A 16,807-nucleotide genomic window follows, 5' to 3' on the forward strand; every position below is an offset into this window, starting at 1 on the left:
ACCCTGTTACATGATGGATGATCAGTGGATATTAGTTTCTTTCTTTTACTCTCTGAATTGCTTTACATTCATATTTTATGGATAATGTTTATCAAATATGTATCTATAACAGTATTTACTACTATTGTAAATTTGTTAGCCTAGGAATTCAGGCTATGTTAAATTACAAAGTAGTTCTCTCCCTTTCTATATATTCTGAAAACATACACAGGGACTGCCTCTCTCTTTGGATTGGCTTCTTTCTGCCTCATTTATGCAGTAGCCATGGAGAAATTTTACTCTTCTGTTGATGCCATTTTAACGGAAGAAAATAAAAAAGAAGTCTTATAATTATTAAATATTTATTTATTTCCCCATGTTTTGTTTTGGAGGTGGTGGTGGTTTATTTTTATTTATTTTTAAGATTTTATTTGGGGAACCCCTGGGTGGGCTCAGTGGTTTAGCGTCTGCCTTCTGCCCAGGGCATGATCCTGGAGTCCCAGGATCGAGTCCCACATCAGGCTCCTGCATGGAGCCTGCTTCTCCCTCTGCCTGTCTCTCTGCCACTCTCTCTCTGTCTCTCGTGAATAAATAAAAATCTTTAAAAAAAATAAACATTTTATTTGATTGAGAGAGAGACTGAAGGATAGAGAGAACACAAGTATGGGGAATGGTAGAGGGAAAGGGAGAAGCAGACTTCACATTGAGCGGGGAGTCCGATGTGGGGCTCAATCCCAGGACGTTGGGACCAGGACCTGAGCCCAAGGCAGATGCTTAAATAACTGAGCCACTCAAGCACCCTTATTTTTTTCCTTCTTTCTTTCTTTTCTTTTCTTTTCTTTCTTTCTTTCTTTCTTTCTTTCTTTCTTTCTTTCTTTCTTTCTTTCTTTCTTTTCTTTCTTTCTTCTTTCTTTCTTTTTAAAAGATTTTATTTATTTCTTCAAGAGAGAGGCAGAGACACAGGCAGAGGAAAAGCAGGCTCCATGCAGGAAATCCGATGTGGAACTCAATCCCAGGACTCCAGGATCACACCCCTGGGCTGAAGGCAGATGCTCAATCGCTGAGCCACCTGGGCTTCCATTTATTTATTTATTTATTTATTTATTTATTTATTTATTTATTTATTTATGATGGATTTGTTTACTTGAGAGACATAGAGAATGTGAGCAGGGAGAGGAGCTGAGGGTGAGGGAGGAGAATCTCCAGCAGACTCTGTGCTGAGCATGGAGCCTGACATAGGATTCTATCTCCCAACACTGAGATTATGACTGTGCTAAAATCGAGTCAGATGCTTAACTCACTGTTCCACCCAGGTACCCCAGTGGTGGTTTATTTTTAATGATCAACTTGCAAGATTTTTCCGTAGCCATTGATGTTTTTTTTTTAATGTATTACATGTACTGTAATATGGCCTTGAATTATGGCAGTATTCGACTATCAGATAAATCCACTTGTACATAAACTGGGTTTACATATCTGAATGGAGAAATCTGGAGATTTCTGGAGAAATCTCTTCCTTTTGTTTTATATGCTGGACCCAGTCCTTCCCTTCCATTTCAGTGTCCTATGATTAATTTAACTATTTTAAATGAAAAAAATATGTTCTTTATATTTAAAATCATTGAGGGGCACCTGGGTGGCTCTACTGGTTAAGCATCTGACTCTTGATTTTGACTCAGGTGATGATCTCATGGTCATGAGCTCAAGCCTTCCATTAGGCTCCAAGCTAAGTGGGGAGTCTGCTTGAGAGTATCTCTCTTCCTCTCTCTCTGCCTCTCCACCCCACCTCTCTCTCAAAAAAAATAAATAAATTTTTAAAAAATCATCACCACCACTATTGAGATTCTTTAACCATACACTTACTTTTTGTATTAAGAATCTATTAAATTTTGATAAGAGAACAGTATAAATTCCATTTATATTTACTGTCATATGTTCCTTAATAATTTCTATTTTAAGAGTCCCTTATGAACATGTAATTTTTTAAAAATAGTACTTATGTTTCTGATATCTGTCATAATCATTTAAAATATAATTTTATCATATTTTTAGATGTTACTGCTAAAAATCCAAAATGATGGTTGAGTAATATCCTATTATGTATATATACCACAGTCTCATTCATAAGTTAAAAGTACAAGAGGAATACATTTTGAAGTTTGCTACTCAACATGATCTCTCTGAAACAGTGCCTGACTTAAATATTCAATATATGCTTCTTGACTTGAATTGGAATCCAATTACCTTATGTTGTCTTTTTCTAACTTACTGTGCTATAAAACATGGTGGTTATACCTCTAACAAAGTTATAGCCTCTGGTCTTTATGCATCATTCTTTAATTGAATAGATAAGTGTTTGTTGCATGAACCTTATTATGTTAGGAATTTGGTATGCTAAATTGAATAAAACATGATTCTTGCCTTTAAATAATTTATATTCTGTTGAAAATGAAAGAAGATGAAGCCACCTGAGATTCTCTCCCTCTGCACTTCCCCCTGCTCAAACTCACTCTCTCTCTCTCCCTCAAATAAATAAATCTTAAAAGTGGGGGGAGCAGGGGGCACCTTGGTGGCTCTATCAGTTAAGTGTCTGACTCCTGGTTTCAGCTCAGGTCATGATCTTAGAGTCATGAGATCAAGTCCCATGTCAAGCTCAAAATTTGCTTGAGATTCTCCCCCTCTGCCCCTTCCCCTGCTCAAGCTCAACCTCTCTCTCTCTCTCTTATATAAATAAGTCAATCTTAAAGAAACTTATTCTTCACAGTCAAAAAAACCCAAAAAACTACAAATGGAAAGGCAACCTATAGAATTGGAGAAACATATTTACAAATCATATATTCAAAATATGTGAAGGACTCATATAACTCAGTGAAGAAATAACAATCAGATTAAAATATGGAAAGAGGAGTTGACTAAATATGTTTCCAAGTAAGACATACAAATGGCCAACAAGCACATGAAAAGATGTTCAACATCACTAACCATCAGAAAAATGCACATCAAAATCACAGTGAGATATCACCGCATCCTGTTAGAATGGCTAGCATTAAAAAGGCAAGGATTAACAAGTATTGGTGAGGATGTGAAGAAAAGGGAATATTTGTGCACTGCTAGTGGGAAAGTAAATTGTTCTAACCTTTATGGAAAATAGTATGGAGTTTCCTCAAAGTTTAAAAAATCAAGCTATCATATGTCCAGCATTCCCACTTCTGGGGATATATCTAAAAGAAACTAAAGAGAATCTTGAAGTGATATCTCTACTCTCATGTTTATTCACAAGAGCCAAAATAGGGAGATGACCTGAGTGACCATTAACAGATAAACAGATAATGAAAATGTAGTATAGGGATCCGTGGGTGGCGCAGGGGTTTAGCGCCTGCCTTTGGCCCAGGGCGCGATCCTGGAGACCCGGGATCGAATCCCACGTCGGGCTCCCGGTGCATGGAGCCTGCTTCTCCCTCTGCCTGTGTCTCTGCCTCTCTCTCTCTCTCTCTCTCTCTGTGTGTGTGACTATCATAAATAAAAAAAAAAGAAAACGTAGTATATATATATATATATATATATATATATATATACACAATAGACTATTATTCAGCCACAGAAGAAATGAAATATTCAATTCCTATGTCTACTAAAACTAAATTTAAAAATCTTATCAACATGAATCTTAAAATTTCCTTCAATATTAAACAATTTCTCTACCTAGGGATAAAGTGACAATATGGCCTTTATTCCTAAGAGAAGAAATAATTACCAAAACAAAATTCTGTAATAAATGTAGATAACCAGTTTCCCCTGAAAACCAAGCAAACAAATGGATTAGCAATCTGACTAGAGTGAGACAAAGTTCCACTTATGGCATTTGTGGCAACATGGATACACCTGGAGGGCATTATACTAAGTGAAATAAGTTGAGAAGAGAAAGAGAAATACAGCATGATGTAACTTTATGTGGAACAAATAAACAAACGAAAAACCAAACTCTTAGAAAGTAGTATAGTGGTTACCAGGAGTTGGAATGGGGGTGGAAACAGGCAGATGTTGGTCAAAGGGTACAAACTTCCAGTTAGAAGTTGAAAAGTTCTGGGAATTTAATGTACCACATGACGATATATTGCATTACAATATATCACAGTACAATAAGCAATACTGTATTATATACCTTAAAGTTGCTAAGAGTATCAATCTTAAATGCTCTTAAACAAGAAAAATGAAATGGTAATTAGATAACATGATGAAAGTGTTAAGTAATGGTATAGTGGTAATCATACTGCATTATATAAGTATATCAAATCAACAAATTGTACACCTTAAATTTACACACTGTTGTATGTCTCAATAAAGCTCAGGGCAGGAAAGAAGCAAAAAGAAAAAAAAAAGAATATCTTGTAAAAACTTGCAAAAGGACCAGAGTCATAAGGAAACATGAGTGAGAGATTAAAATGCTCTAATAAAACTGAAGTGTCTTCCACCCCAACCCCTTGGATAGAGTAGCATTTTAATTTAAAAGAATCATTAAGAGTTAATAAATAAAATACCGTAAGGAAAGGACCATTTCATGCAGGAGAACCAGCATATACAAGATCTTTTGACAGATTTAGAGTAAAGCTATTTTATCTGGGCTAGAATATAGAATATAAATGACAATAGTCATAGTAATGACAGTTATGTGTAGTGCTTCTAAATGGTTTGATTCCTGACTTTGTCCCACTCTAGTGAGATTGCTAATTCTATTTGCTTGCTTGGTTTTCAGGGGGAACTGGTTATCTACATGTATTACAGAATTTTGTTGTAATTATTTCTTCTCTTAGAAATAAAGGCCAGGGATCCCTGGGTGGTGCAGCGGTTTAGCGCCTGCCTTTGGCCCAGGGCACAATCCTGGAGACCCGGGATCGAATCCCACGTCGGGCTCCTGGTGCATGGAGCCTGCTTCTCCCTCTGCCTGTGACTCTGCCTCTCTCTCTCTCTCTCTCTCTCTGTGTGACTATCATAAATAAATAAAAATTAAAAAAAAAAAGAAAAAAGAAATAAAGGCCATATTGTCACTTCATCCCTAGATAGGGAAATTGTTTAATATTGAAGGAAATTTTAAGATTCACGTTGTGATAACTTTTTTATTTTTTTATTTTTTTAAATTTTTATTTATTTATGATAGTCTCACAGAGAGAGAGAGAGAGAGAGAGAGAGAGAGAGAGGCAGAGACACAGGCAGAGGGAGAAGCAGGCTCCATGCACCAGGAGCCCGACGTGGGATTCGATCCCGAGTCTCCATGATCGCGCCCTGGGCCAAAGGCAGGCGCCAAACGGCTGCGCCACCCAGGGATCCCTGTGATAACTTTTTTAATATTCAGTTTTATAAGTAGATATAGGAATTGAATATATATAAATCACAATTCCTTTACTTGTGTGAAGGAAGGAAGAAATAAAGAAAGGAAAAAGGGAGAGATAAGAAGGGAAGCAGGTAGTTTGAACGGTCAGAATTTTTTAAAATAACAATCAGTTAATCAATTTAATTAATCTGATGAGCAGGTTGTTGTTGTTTTTGTTTTGTTTTGTTTTTTTTAATAGGGTAATCGTTGTTGGCAGACCCTGGGCAAATTCATAACATAGGTCCATTGTACTTTCACTAAATTACTGCAATATTTACTTCTGAATTACATTTCTAGAGAAGTATTCTATTAGATAAAGCATAACATGACTGTGTTTATCCATTCGGTTAACATTTCTTGAGCACTGGAATGTACCAGACACACTTTTTTGTAATTTGTTGTGAACAAAACACACTATGTTTTGAAATATTAATTTTAAACTTGAACATTTTTAAGACTTGATCAAAGAGGGGCTAATGAGGAATCTGTAGACTCTGAGAGGGAATGGGGGAACTTTGGGAACTGATCTTTTTCCACTTTCTCTTCCAGTAATTTGGTGAGGATTATTGGCAGCTCCCACTCTCTATTAGAAATAATTAATTGACAATATAAATAAGTAATGGGCTAGCTAACTACTGATGGCTCAGTTCTTATTTTCAAAAATTTTGCACTTCTTTTATTACCATAGAGCCTACCTCTGTGAAGAAAAAAATAAAATAAAAATAATTTTATAGGTATAGAGTCCATTAAAGAAAAAATAAAATTAGTATGATTCATAAAAATGGTTAAATTGGCGAATAATGCAATAAAACTAGTTCTAATGGCAACAATCTATTTATCTCAATAAATAAAATGCATCCCTATTCATTATAGTGAGTGAAATGACCGTAGCTCACTAAAATTTTAATTCTTATTTAATTGAAAACTTGTGGAAAATGACACAACTCCCTGTTGTGCACTATTGCTATTTGTAAGATGTCTATATTTCACACACAAATCCTTTTGGTTCCTTTCTGTCATTTCTGCCTTCTGTATTATTATTATTATTATTATTATTATTATTATTATTATGGCAGTTAGAAATCTTGAGTATCAGGTTAAATATTTAAAGATTATAAAACTAACTGAGTTGAAAATAAATTTAAAACACTGTTTCTATGATCAATATTGCTGAATCCTCAAATATATTATCAAGTTACTGTGTAATGACTTCAGAAACAGTACTGGATTCTCCCTAACTTAGAACCTCTGGTTGTAAAAGTTGTGAAAACAAACTCTTTTTCTAGATCCCCAAAATAGTCAAGCAGAAGAAATAAAAAGGGCATGGGGTATTAATTAAATCCCCTGCTGTCTAGAATTTGATTGTCTGATTTGCCCCCTAAATTGATGGAGAAAACAAAGGCAGAAGAAAAATTATTAAATTTCCTTACTTCCTGCAGCCCACTGACAAATCCTTGAAACAGGCAGAGTGACATTCCTCTAGGGACTCAACTGGCTTGATGCTAATACTTAGCTAAGGGCAGCAGCAATCTTAGCCTAATCTCTAGGATTCTCTAAGTCTATTTTAACATATAAAATTCCTTTAGAAATGTCCTTTATCAGGGATCCCTGGGTGGCTCAGCAGTTTGGCCCCTGCCTTTGGCCCAGGGCCTGATCCTGGAGACCCGGGATTGAGTCCCACATTGGGCTCTCTGCATGGAGCCTGCTTCTCCCTCTGCCTGTGTCTCTGCCTCTCTCTCTCTCACTCTCTGTCTCTCATGAATAAATAAATAAAATCAAAAAAAAAAAAAGGAAGAAGAAAGAAAGAAAGAAAGAAAGAAAGAAAGAAGAAAGAAAGAAAGAAAGAAAGAAAGAAAAGAAAAGAAAAGAAAGAATTTCCTTTATATCTACTCCTCAAGGTACGTGTTGGCAATCATCCCTCAAGCACATGGCTCACCACCGATATACATCTGAAGGGTCTCATGACTAAGGTTTTATTAGACAATAATAAATGACCTTTTCCCAAAAATAGCTAGTTCCCTCAAGGTCCAGGGAATCTTGGTTCCAAAATTCCTTAGAGACTTATGCTCTCCCTAACCCCCTGCCAAATTGAAAGTATATATAATGGGACACTCTTCATGACCCAAGTACTGCTCTTTCTGCCAGTGGGTCCTGTCCCCAGGCTTTAATAAAACCACCTTTGTGCACCAAAGTTGTCTCAAGAATTCTTTCTCGGCTGTTGGCTTTGACTTTGAACCCTAATGTCCTTCCTACATCATAAGTGACCATTATAACAATGATGCAATGAAAATACTTGAGAAATATTTGATTTTTTTTTCTTTTTTGCATTTGTGAACTTTCTTTCACGAGTTCTATTTAACATATGGCTTTGTTATTGCTATGGCTGACTACTAAATTAAAATTTTTATTGTTTAACTCGGTGCTAGCAAACTTTTGGTAGACAAACATACCCTAATTCTCCTTAACATATAAAGGAAGTTTGTTGCTTGTAGGTTTTGTATAATATGTAATATTAACTGTATATAAAACTATTTCTCTTCTCTATTTGTCTACTCTGTTGGCTTAGTCCTTCCTATGATTTTAGGTACCATCTTTCTAAGTTAAAACTTTTTCGTTTTGTGCCCAGGTCAAATTTCTCCTGAGATCCATGCCTCAGTTCCAACTGGGTATTTGCACTCGAATGCTGCATTTATACTTAAAATTCAATAAGTCTAAAACCAATCTTTATAAAGGCAGGTTGTGTAGGTGGTTAAGAGTACAGCCTCTGCAGACAAGAAGCTGTTTTTTAGTTCTACCATTTACTAAAATCAGGATAATGAGCATATTCTCCTCATAAGAGTATTTGAAGACTTAAGGATTTAATGCCTATAAAGTATGTAGAATGGTGCTCCTAACACAGAAAGTACTAAATTGTTTCAGGCAAAATGGTAACACAATATTGTGTTTAGAATTTAGGATCTTGGGATCCCTGGGTGGCTCAGCGGTTTAGCACCTGCCTTCGGCCTAGGGCATGATCCTGAAGTCTCAGGATCGAGTCCCACATCAGGCTCCCTGCATGGAGCCTGCTTCTCCCACTGCCTATGTCTCTGCCTCTCTTCCTCTCTCCCTCTCTGTGTCTCTCATGAATAAATAAAATCTTAAAAAAAAAAAAAAGAATTTAGGATCTTGTCTGGCAGTCTGGATTAATATCCATTTATGACTATAGCTTTGTGACAATGGGTAAATTATTATAACTTATTCAAACCCTGTTTCTTCATTGTTAAAATAAAAAATAATAGTTCTGATTATTCTTTTTTTTAATCTTGTTTATTTATTCATGAGAGACAGAGAGAGAAAAAGGCAGAGACACAGGAATTAGGAGAAGCCGGCTCCATGCAGGGAGCCCGATGTGGGACTCAATCCTGGGACTTGGGGATCACGCCCTGAGCCGAAGGCAGTCTGTTAACCACAGAGCCACCCAGGCGTCCCTAGAATCTCTGATTATTCTAGTCCCTAGTATGCCTTTTCTTAATTTCCTTGTTTTATCTCAATGACCCAGATACCTACTTACCTTTATTTCCCACATTTGACATCAAAGATTTATCTTTTCACTGTTTCCCACTCATTAAGCCACATCAGTTGTCATTCCTCATTCTCTTATTTTTTTTTAAGTTGCTTCATTTTATTCACACTCTAGCCAAGGCAATTTAGCTTATTTTTTACCTTTATAATAAAAGTATTTTCTTGATATCTTCAATACCACTCTTCTGTAATCCCACCAGACTGTAACTGTCAGATTATCCTCGGAAGAGCATAGCATGTAGTTTGGCTCTTACCTGTTCAGGACCTAAGAATGGTTCCCTAGTGCCCAGTGACCCTCATCTGAAGTCATAATGCTGTAGCCAGAAATGGAAGGTTCTCTTTAGTGTGACCCCATCACCTATTTCTCTCAAGAGGGGAAGGTTTCCTAAATAGTACCTCCCACTCTCTTTAGGGTGTTTTATTTTGTTTTCCTTAAGCATTAGAAGAGATTTCCTCATTGTTGTGTACTCTTTAAGCCTCAATATCAGCTTCTTCCAGGAAACTTCATCATACTCCCATTTTTAAGTTGTATTTCCCTTTCCTATATTTTGTTAGACTTTCTTTGTACTCATTTTATGTGCAAAACTCACTGGGCATATGCTCTATTTTCCTTAAGTCCTTAAGATATTGCATGTCCCGGTATGTTTCTCGTATTATGGATGCGCAGTAAATTAAGGGAATGAAGGGATGATATAAGTTCATTCAGGTTTATTGCTTAAGAATTTCTTGCATCTGTATCTTTGGGGTAAATCCCCAACAGTGCTTTTGGATTAGTAAATTATCACTATTTTTAACTCATATTTTCTTTAGTATAGCTGTACCTACAGGGAATGATATTGAAAATACATTTGAATTAAAGTAAACTTTATGAGTCAATAGTAGGTGTATATACATAGCTTTGCTAGTTTCCCTGATAAAGCCTATTGTTTTTATGCCCGGTTTTTATCAGCTATGACAACCAAAAGTTAAGGTACTATGACCACCAAATGCATCATTTTGCTGTGGTTCACCACACTGTAACTGTATTTTATCTTAGCAAAGTGGAAGTCATGGTATTCCAGTATTACAAGACTGGAACAAACTTATACACTTATTAATTTAAGTTTCCAGGAGTACAGCTTACTCAAGCTGAAGGTACAAGTATATGTAGGCTGTAGCGTTTGTTTAATTGAAGTATAATTAATATGCAATGTTATATTCATTTCTGGTGTACAACATATTGATTCAAAGATTCTATACATTATTCACTGCCCACAGTATAATCACCATCTGACACCAAACATATTACAGTATTATTGACCAAATTCCCTATGCTGTACTTTTCATCTCTGTGACTTATTTATTTTCTAACTGTAAGTTTTAATTTAATCCTCTTTATGTATTTCACCTATCCCCCAAACCACTTGTAACATTTTTGGACCTGTTATGCAAAAGATTTACAAGTAGCCAATCGTTTGCCATAGTCATTTTTTGTCTAACATGCCAATTTTATCCATGATTGAAGGTTTTCAAAAACTTATCCATTTCATAATTTTCAATTTTATTCCCGGTCCTTATTTAAATGAACCTTGCTATCTGTCATTAGTACCCTAATCTGAATAGTGATTTGTTGTCATATTGCAACTCAGTATACAGAATTTTTGAAATAGAATTTATAAATTAAAGAAAGAATTAAAAACATATCTGTAGATACATAGAAATGTGAGGTTGCCCTGCAACTATTTCTGAATGACTGGTAGCAGCTTTGAACATGCTGGGCAAAGTGGGGGGTCCCGGTTTGGTTTCCCAGTTTGGCTTCTTTCATCTCTATGTTTGTGTATTTTTGGGAAATAAAAATTTCTCATGTTCATTATTTTAACATTTATATGGCATTCTTATTCTCAAGAAGCCGTGGTTATTTTTTAATATTTTTTAATAATAAATTTATTTTTTATTGGTGTTCAATTTGCCAATATACAGAATAACACCCAGTGTTCATCCCATCAAGTGCTCACCTCAGTGCCCATCACCCAGTCACCCCTATCCCCCACCCTCCTCCCCTTCCACCACCCCTAGTTCATTTCCCAGAGTTAGGAGTCTTCATGTTCTGTCTCCCTTTCTGATATTTCCTACCCATTTCTTCTCCCCCCCTTTCACTATTATTTATATTCCCCAAATGAATGAGAACATACAACGTTTGTCCTTCTCCGATTGACTTATTTCACTCAGCATAATACCCTCCAGTTCCATCCACGTTGAAGCAAATGGTGGGTATTTGTCGTTTCTAATAACTGAGTAATATTCCATTGTATACATAAACCACATCTTCTTTATCCATTCATCTTTCGATGGACACCGAGGCTCCTTCCACAGTTTGGCTATTGTGGACATTGTTGCTAGAAACATTGGGGTGCAGGTGTCCCCGCGTTTCACTGCATCTGAATCTTTGGTGTAAATCCCCAACAGTGCAATTGCTGGGTCGTAGGGCAGGTCTATTTTTAACTCTTTGAGGAACCCCCACACAGTTTTCCAGAGTGGCTGTACCAGGTCACATTCCCACCAACAGTGTAAGAGGGTTCCCTTTTCTCCGCATCCTCTCCAACATTTGTGGTTTCCTGCCTTGTTAATTTGCCCCATTTTCACTGGTGTGAGGTGGTATCTCATTGTGGTTTTGATTTGTATTTCCCTGATGGCAAGTGATGCAGAGCATTTTCTCATGTGCTCGTTGGCCATGTGTAGGTCTTCCTCTGTGAGATTTCTGTTCATGTCTTTTGCCCATTTCATGATTGGATTGTTTGTTTCTTTGGTGTTGAGTTTAATAAGTTCTTTATAGATCTTGGACACTAGCCCTTTATCTGATATGTCATTTGCAAATATCTTCTCCGATTCTGTAGGTTGTCTTTTAGTTTTGTTGACTGTATCCTTTGCTGTACAAAAGCTTCTTATTTGATGAAGTCCGAATAGTTCATTTTTGCTTTTGTTTCTTTTGCCTTCGTGGATGTATCTTGTAAGAAGTTACTGTGGCCCAGTTCAAAAGGGATGTTGCCTGCGTACTCCTTGTTCTCCAAGATTTTGATGGAATCTTGTCTCACATTTAGATCTTTCATCCATTTCGAGTTTATCTTTGTGTGTGGTGCAAGAGAGTGGTCTAGTTTCATTCTTCTGCATGTGGATGTCCAATTTTCCCAGCACCATTTATTGAAGAGACTGTCTTTCTTCCAATGGATAGTCTTTCCTCCTTTATCGAATATTAGTTGACCATAAAGTTGAGGGTCCACTTCTGGGTTCTCTATTCTGTTCCATTGATCTATGTGTCTGTTTTTGTGCCAGTACCACACTGTCTTGATGACCACAGCTTTGTAGTACAACCTGAAATCTGGCATTGTGATGCCCCCAGCTATGGTTTTCTTTTTTAAAATTCCCCTGGCTATTCGGGGTCTTTTCTGATTCCACACAAATCTTAAAATAATTTGTTCTAACTTCCTGAAGAAAGTCCATGGTATTTTGATAGGGATTGCATTAAACGTGTAAATTGCCCTGGGTAGCATTGACATTTTCACAATATTAATTCTTCCAATCCATGAGCATGGAAAATTTTTCCATCTCTTTGTGTCTTCCTCAATTTCTTTCAGAAGTGTTCTATAGTTTTGAGGGTATAGATCCTTTACATCTTTGGTGAGGTTTATTCCTAGGTATCTTATGCTTTTGGGTGCAATTGTAAGTGGGATTGACTCCTTAATTTCTCTTTCTTCAGTCTCATTGTTAGTGTATAGAAATGCCACTGACTTCTGGGCATTGATTTTGTATCCTGCCACACTGCCAAATTGCTGTATGAGTTCTAGCAATCTTGGGGTGGAATCTTTTGGATTTTCTATGTGGAGTATCATGTCGTCGGTGAAGAGGGAGTGTTTGACTTCTTCTTTGCCAATTTGAATGCTTTTAATGTCTTTTTGTTGTCTGATTGCTGAGGCTAGGACTTTTAGTACTATGTTGAATAGCAGTGATGAGAGTGGACATCCCTGTCTTGTTCCTGATCTTAGGGGGCAGTCATCAAAAACCTCCCAAGACAAAAAATCCAGGGCCAGATGGCTTCCCTGGGGAATTCTATCAAACGTTTAAAGAAGGAACCATACCTATTCTACTAAAGCTGTTTGTAAAGATAGAAAGAGATGGAGTACTTCCAAACTCGTTCTATGAGGCCAGCATCACCTTAATTCCAAAACCAGACAAAGACCCCACCAAAAAGGAGAATTATAGACCAATATCCCTGATGAACATGGATGCAAAAATTCTCAACAAGATACTAGCCAATAGGATACAACAGTAGATTAAGAAAATTTTTCACCATGACCCGGAACACAAGGCTGGTTCAACACTCATAAAACAATCAATGTGATTCATCATATCAGCAAGAGAAAAAACCAAGAACCATATGATCCTCTCAATAGATGCAGAGAAAGCATTTGACAAATACAGCATCCATTCCTGATCAAAACTCTTCAGAGTGTAGGGATAGAGGGAACATTCCTCAACATCTCAAAAGCCATCTACGAAAAACCCACAGCAAATAAAATTCTCAATGGGGAAGAAGCCCTGGTTAATAGTGAAAAAGACATTTAAATTTATATTTATAATACTTCTGGAAAACAACATTGGAGAAGATTGCACAGGGTGGCCCCAAGAAGGGAGACTTCTATAGTGTGCTTCAGTGTTGGAACTGGTAAAGAAATAGAATAAGAACTGGAAGTACAAAAATTTCAATTGCTTCAGAGTAAGAATGATAATAATTTAGGAGGATAGAGTATATAGGCTCAGAAATCTCCTTAAAATTGTTTATTGCCTCACGTATATCTAGTGTATTTCTGAACTGATGGGGAAAAGTGAAAAATCACATTAAGATAATCAGAGTACATTTTCTGTTATTACTATGTTTTGTAAAGAACTTGAAATAACAAGAAGACTTGCGGAATACCCTTAAATATCTCACTTCTCACATCTCAATATATCATGACCTCACACAACAAAATTGCCATGGTTTCTGTGAGTTTAGAATATACCACCCCAAATATGCCACTTTGGCATATTGACTATTTTGAGTTGAAGGCATTTGAAAAATAACAGATGCAAGAAATACACTCTGACCTTCCTCCTTTTCTCAAAGCAGGAGGTAAAATTCCCATGTGAAAGATGTTTTCCCTATGCCAGAAGGAAAGTAGCATTCTTATCATCAGGGATGGGAAGTTGAGACCAAGAGAATTCTGCATAAACAGACCTGCCAAAATATTTTTTATATTCTGAGCACCTGGGTGGCTCAGTCAGTTAAGCATCTGCCTTTGGCTCAGGTCATGATCCTGGGGTCCTGGAATTGAGCCCTGCATCGGGCTCTCTGCTCAGCATGGAGCCTGCATCTCCCTCCTACTTGTGCTCTCTCTCTTGCTCTCTCTCTCTCTCTCTCAAATAAATAAATGAAATGAAAAACTTTTAAAAACATATTTTTATACACCCTTAGTTTCCCTACATAGTTTAGTTTTTCATAATTGCCTCTCTTTGTTCAGCCTCGTATAAAGCACTAAGGTCTTGCCACTTCTTTGGGTCTTCATTTCCTTATGAAGTCTCCCAATAACACATACGACTTGTATTAAGTAAATTTTTATGCTTTTTTGTTGATCTGTCTTATGTCAGTGATGTGAAATATGTTAAGTAATTCACCTAAGAGGGTACAATATAAGAGTATGAATATAAAAGTTTTCTTTCTGTTTTTTGAAATTTTTTGACTGTGAGTTATCGAATCAGTTTATCTCTGGCTCCTATACTGAATATTTTTGTAAATTCAGGTGAATTGCTTAACAAAATGTAATCCCCAGTTTCTTCATCAGTGAAGCATAGCTAATCACTTTGGGCTTTTGTGAATATTAAAAAGGATAATGAATGCATCTATTAACATAATGAGTCCAGCTCCTGGTTAAAAATCTATGTGTGACTTTTCAGGCCTGGACATAGGAAATTATCAAGGTTTGCTCTAGAAGGCCTCATTCTGAAAAGCTGCTCCCTCACACCAGGTTTGGTGTACAGCCAATACATTACAGTATCTTAGAGGAGTCAGAGTCAAGGACTTAGGTGCCTTGAGTTGATTGTACCTGTTTGCATTCCTAGCTCTTAAGCTTTGTGCCTACATTTCTGGGTCTCATCATCTGAGGCTCCTCTTTATGTGCCTCTGTGGAAGCCTTCTTGTTGGGGGAGCAGGGGAAAATCTTGAAAAATCTTTTCCCCACTCTAAGTACATGCAACTTTCCCACTCGAAGCCTTCAGACCTCACACTGCCCCTAACCCCAGGGGCCATAAAACTACTACAGTCTTTTGTTCTGAGCTTTCTCAACAGTAATATGACCTCCATTCTGTTCTGATCCACCTGACCATCCATCTATGTGCCATTCCATGGAGAAAATTAGAAACGGGGAGTCGTCATTTGCTCTGATTTTAGTCTCTTGCTTATACCACTACAGTAAGTTATTTCAGGTTTAACTCTTTCATTTTGCCATTTTGCTTTAATAAGCTACTCAGATACCTGGTAGCTCAGCTCACTCCCTCTCTCCCAGCTCAACTGACCACAGTTGATACCCCTTAATGATTAAACTTAAATCCAGAAAAAATAAAGGTGAGACCCATGTGAATAAATTAGAAATACAAGAAACATATCTATTACCTGGTCATTATATCTACTGTGGAAATATATTGCAAACTAATCGCCTACCAGAGTAGAAACTCAGTAGGAGATTCAGTAAGGAACAGAATTTGAGGTGAGGTTTAGCAGTCCTGCTCAGTTACTGTTGGAGCTCTTTTTAATGTTGATTGTCAGCTTTTCTATTTGCAGTGATCTAATTGCCAGGATCTCTTCCAGGTAATTTGGTATTCGATCAAAAGCCAGTGTATGTTCCTTTAAATCAATGTCTAATGGTAAAGCAGATATTGCATGTTACATTACTATTAGAATTCAGCTATCTCACAGGTTGATTAGAATTTTGTATTTCTCCTGGGAACACATACTTCTATCCATCTATGATTAAAATATTCTATTTTGTTTTTTATCCAAGTAATGTTTTCCCCTAAAATTATTCAGAAATGGTGCTGTGCCATTTATGCATACAAATACAAAAAGCAAACAGCAATATAATGAGTGTTTGTGGATGTATAATATATATTGCATGTAAACACAGACACATATGCATATAAGTGTGTATGTAGTAAGATACGTGGTACAGCAATTTGTGTGTAAACACCCACACTCACAGGCATACCTGTGATATTTTTATCGTAAGATATATTTTTGGTAATATAGAATAGTTCATACTGTAATACATTCCTTTTCTGTTGGATATTTAGCAACACATTCCTCTGTGTTGATGGAGTAACCCAACTGCACTGTGATTTGCAAGTAACAAATATAATTAAATTACAAAATACTGTGTTGAAGACACAATGCAGTTAAAAAATATAAATTCAAGTTTAGAAGAGGAAGCGGTCACTGGAATATTTCAGATCAAATCTTTAGGGAAATGAAAACAATCAGAGGAAAGCAAAATATTTTGCCACATTAGAAATGTAAACACAATGTATGTATATAGAGATAACACAGGAACATATTTCCTTGAACTAGTCAATAGTAAACATTATTCATATACTGTGAATATCACACTGTATTTATTTTAAGCCACAAATCACAAAGTATATTGCTATACACCTAACCTTACTAAATATGAGATATTCAGATAGAATGCCCAATTTCTGCCATTTGTGAATTCCATTATCATAAGAAACATGTTCAATTATGTAAATCAACTGAAGAAAGTGACCTACTCTGGAATTTAGTAAAGCTGCTTATTTACGACTACAGGCACTCCCATCAATCAAAAGCTTTCATGC

At 36.5% G+C, this 16,807-nt stretch overlaps 1 long non-coding RNA gene across 7 annotated transcripts in view; it reads right to left on the reverse strand.

The window, feature by feature from the left end:
* LOC112678802 (uncharacterized) overlaps positions 1 to 9,183 on the reverse strand; it is a 76,308-nt gene extending 67,125 nt beyond the window's left edge. For all 7 annotated transcript variants that reach the window (XR_007404936.1, XR_007404932.1, XR_003147871.3 and 4 more), the window contains exon 1: positions 9,050 to 9,183. This is a non-coding gene — a long non-coding RNA (uncharacterized LOC112678802). The remainder of the gene's footprint in view (positions 1 to 9,049) is intronic.
* Positions 9,184 to 16,807: the final 7,624 nt, after the last annotated feature.

The sequence above is a fragment of the Canis lupus genome, chromosome 22 (assembly GCF_003254725.2).
Source record: "Canis lupus dingo isolate Sandy chromosome 22, ASM325472v2, whole genome shotgun sequence".
Classification (NCBI taxonomy): Eukaryota; Metazoa; Chordata; class Mammalia; order Carnivora; family Canidae; genus Canis; species Canis lupus.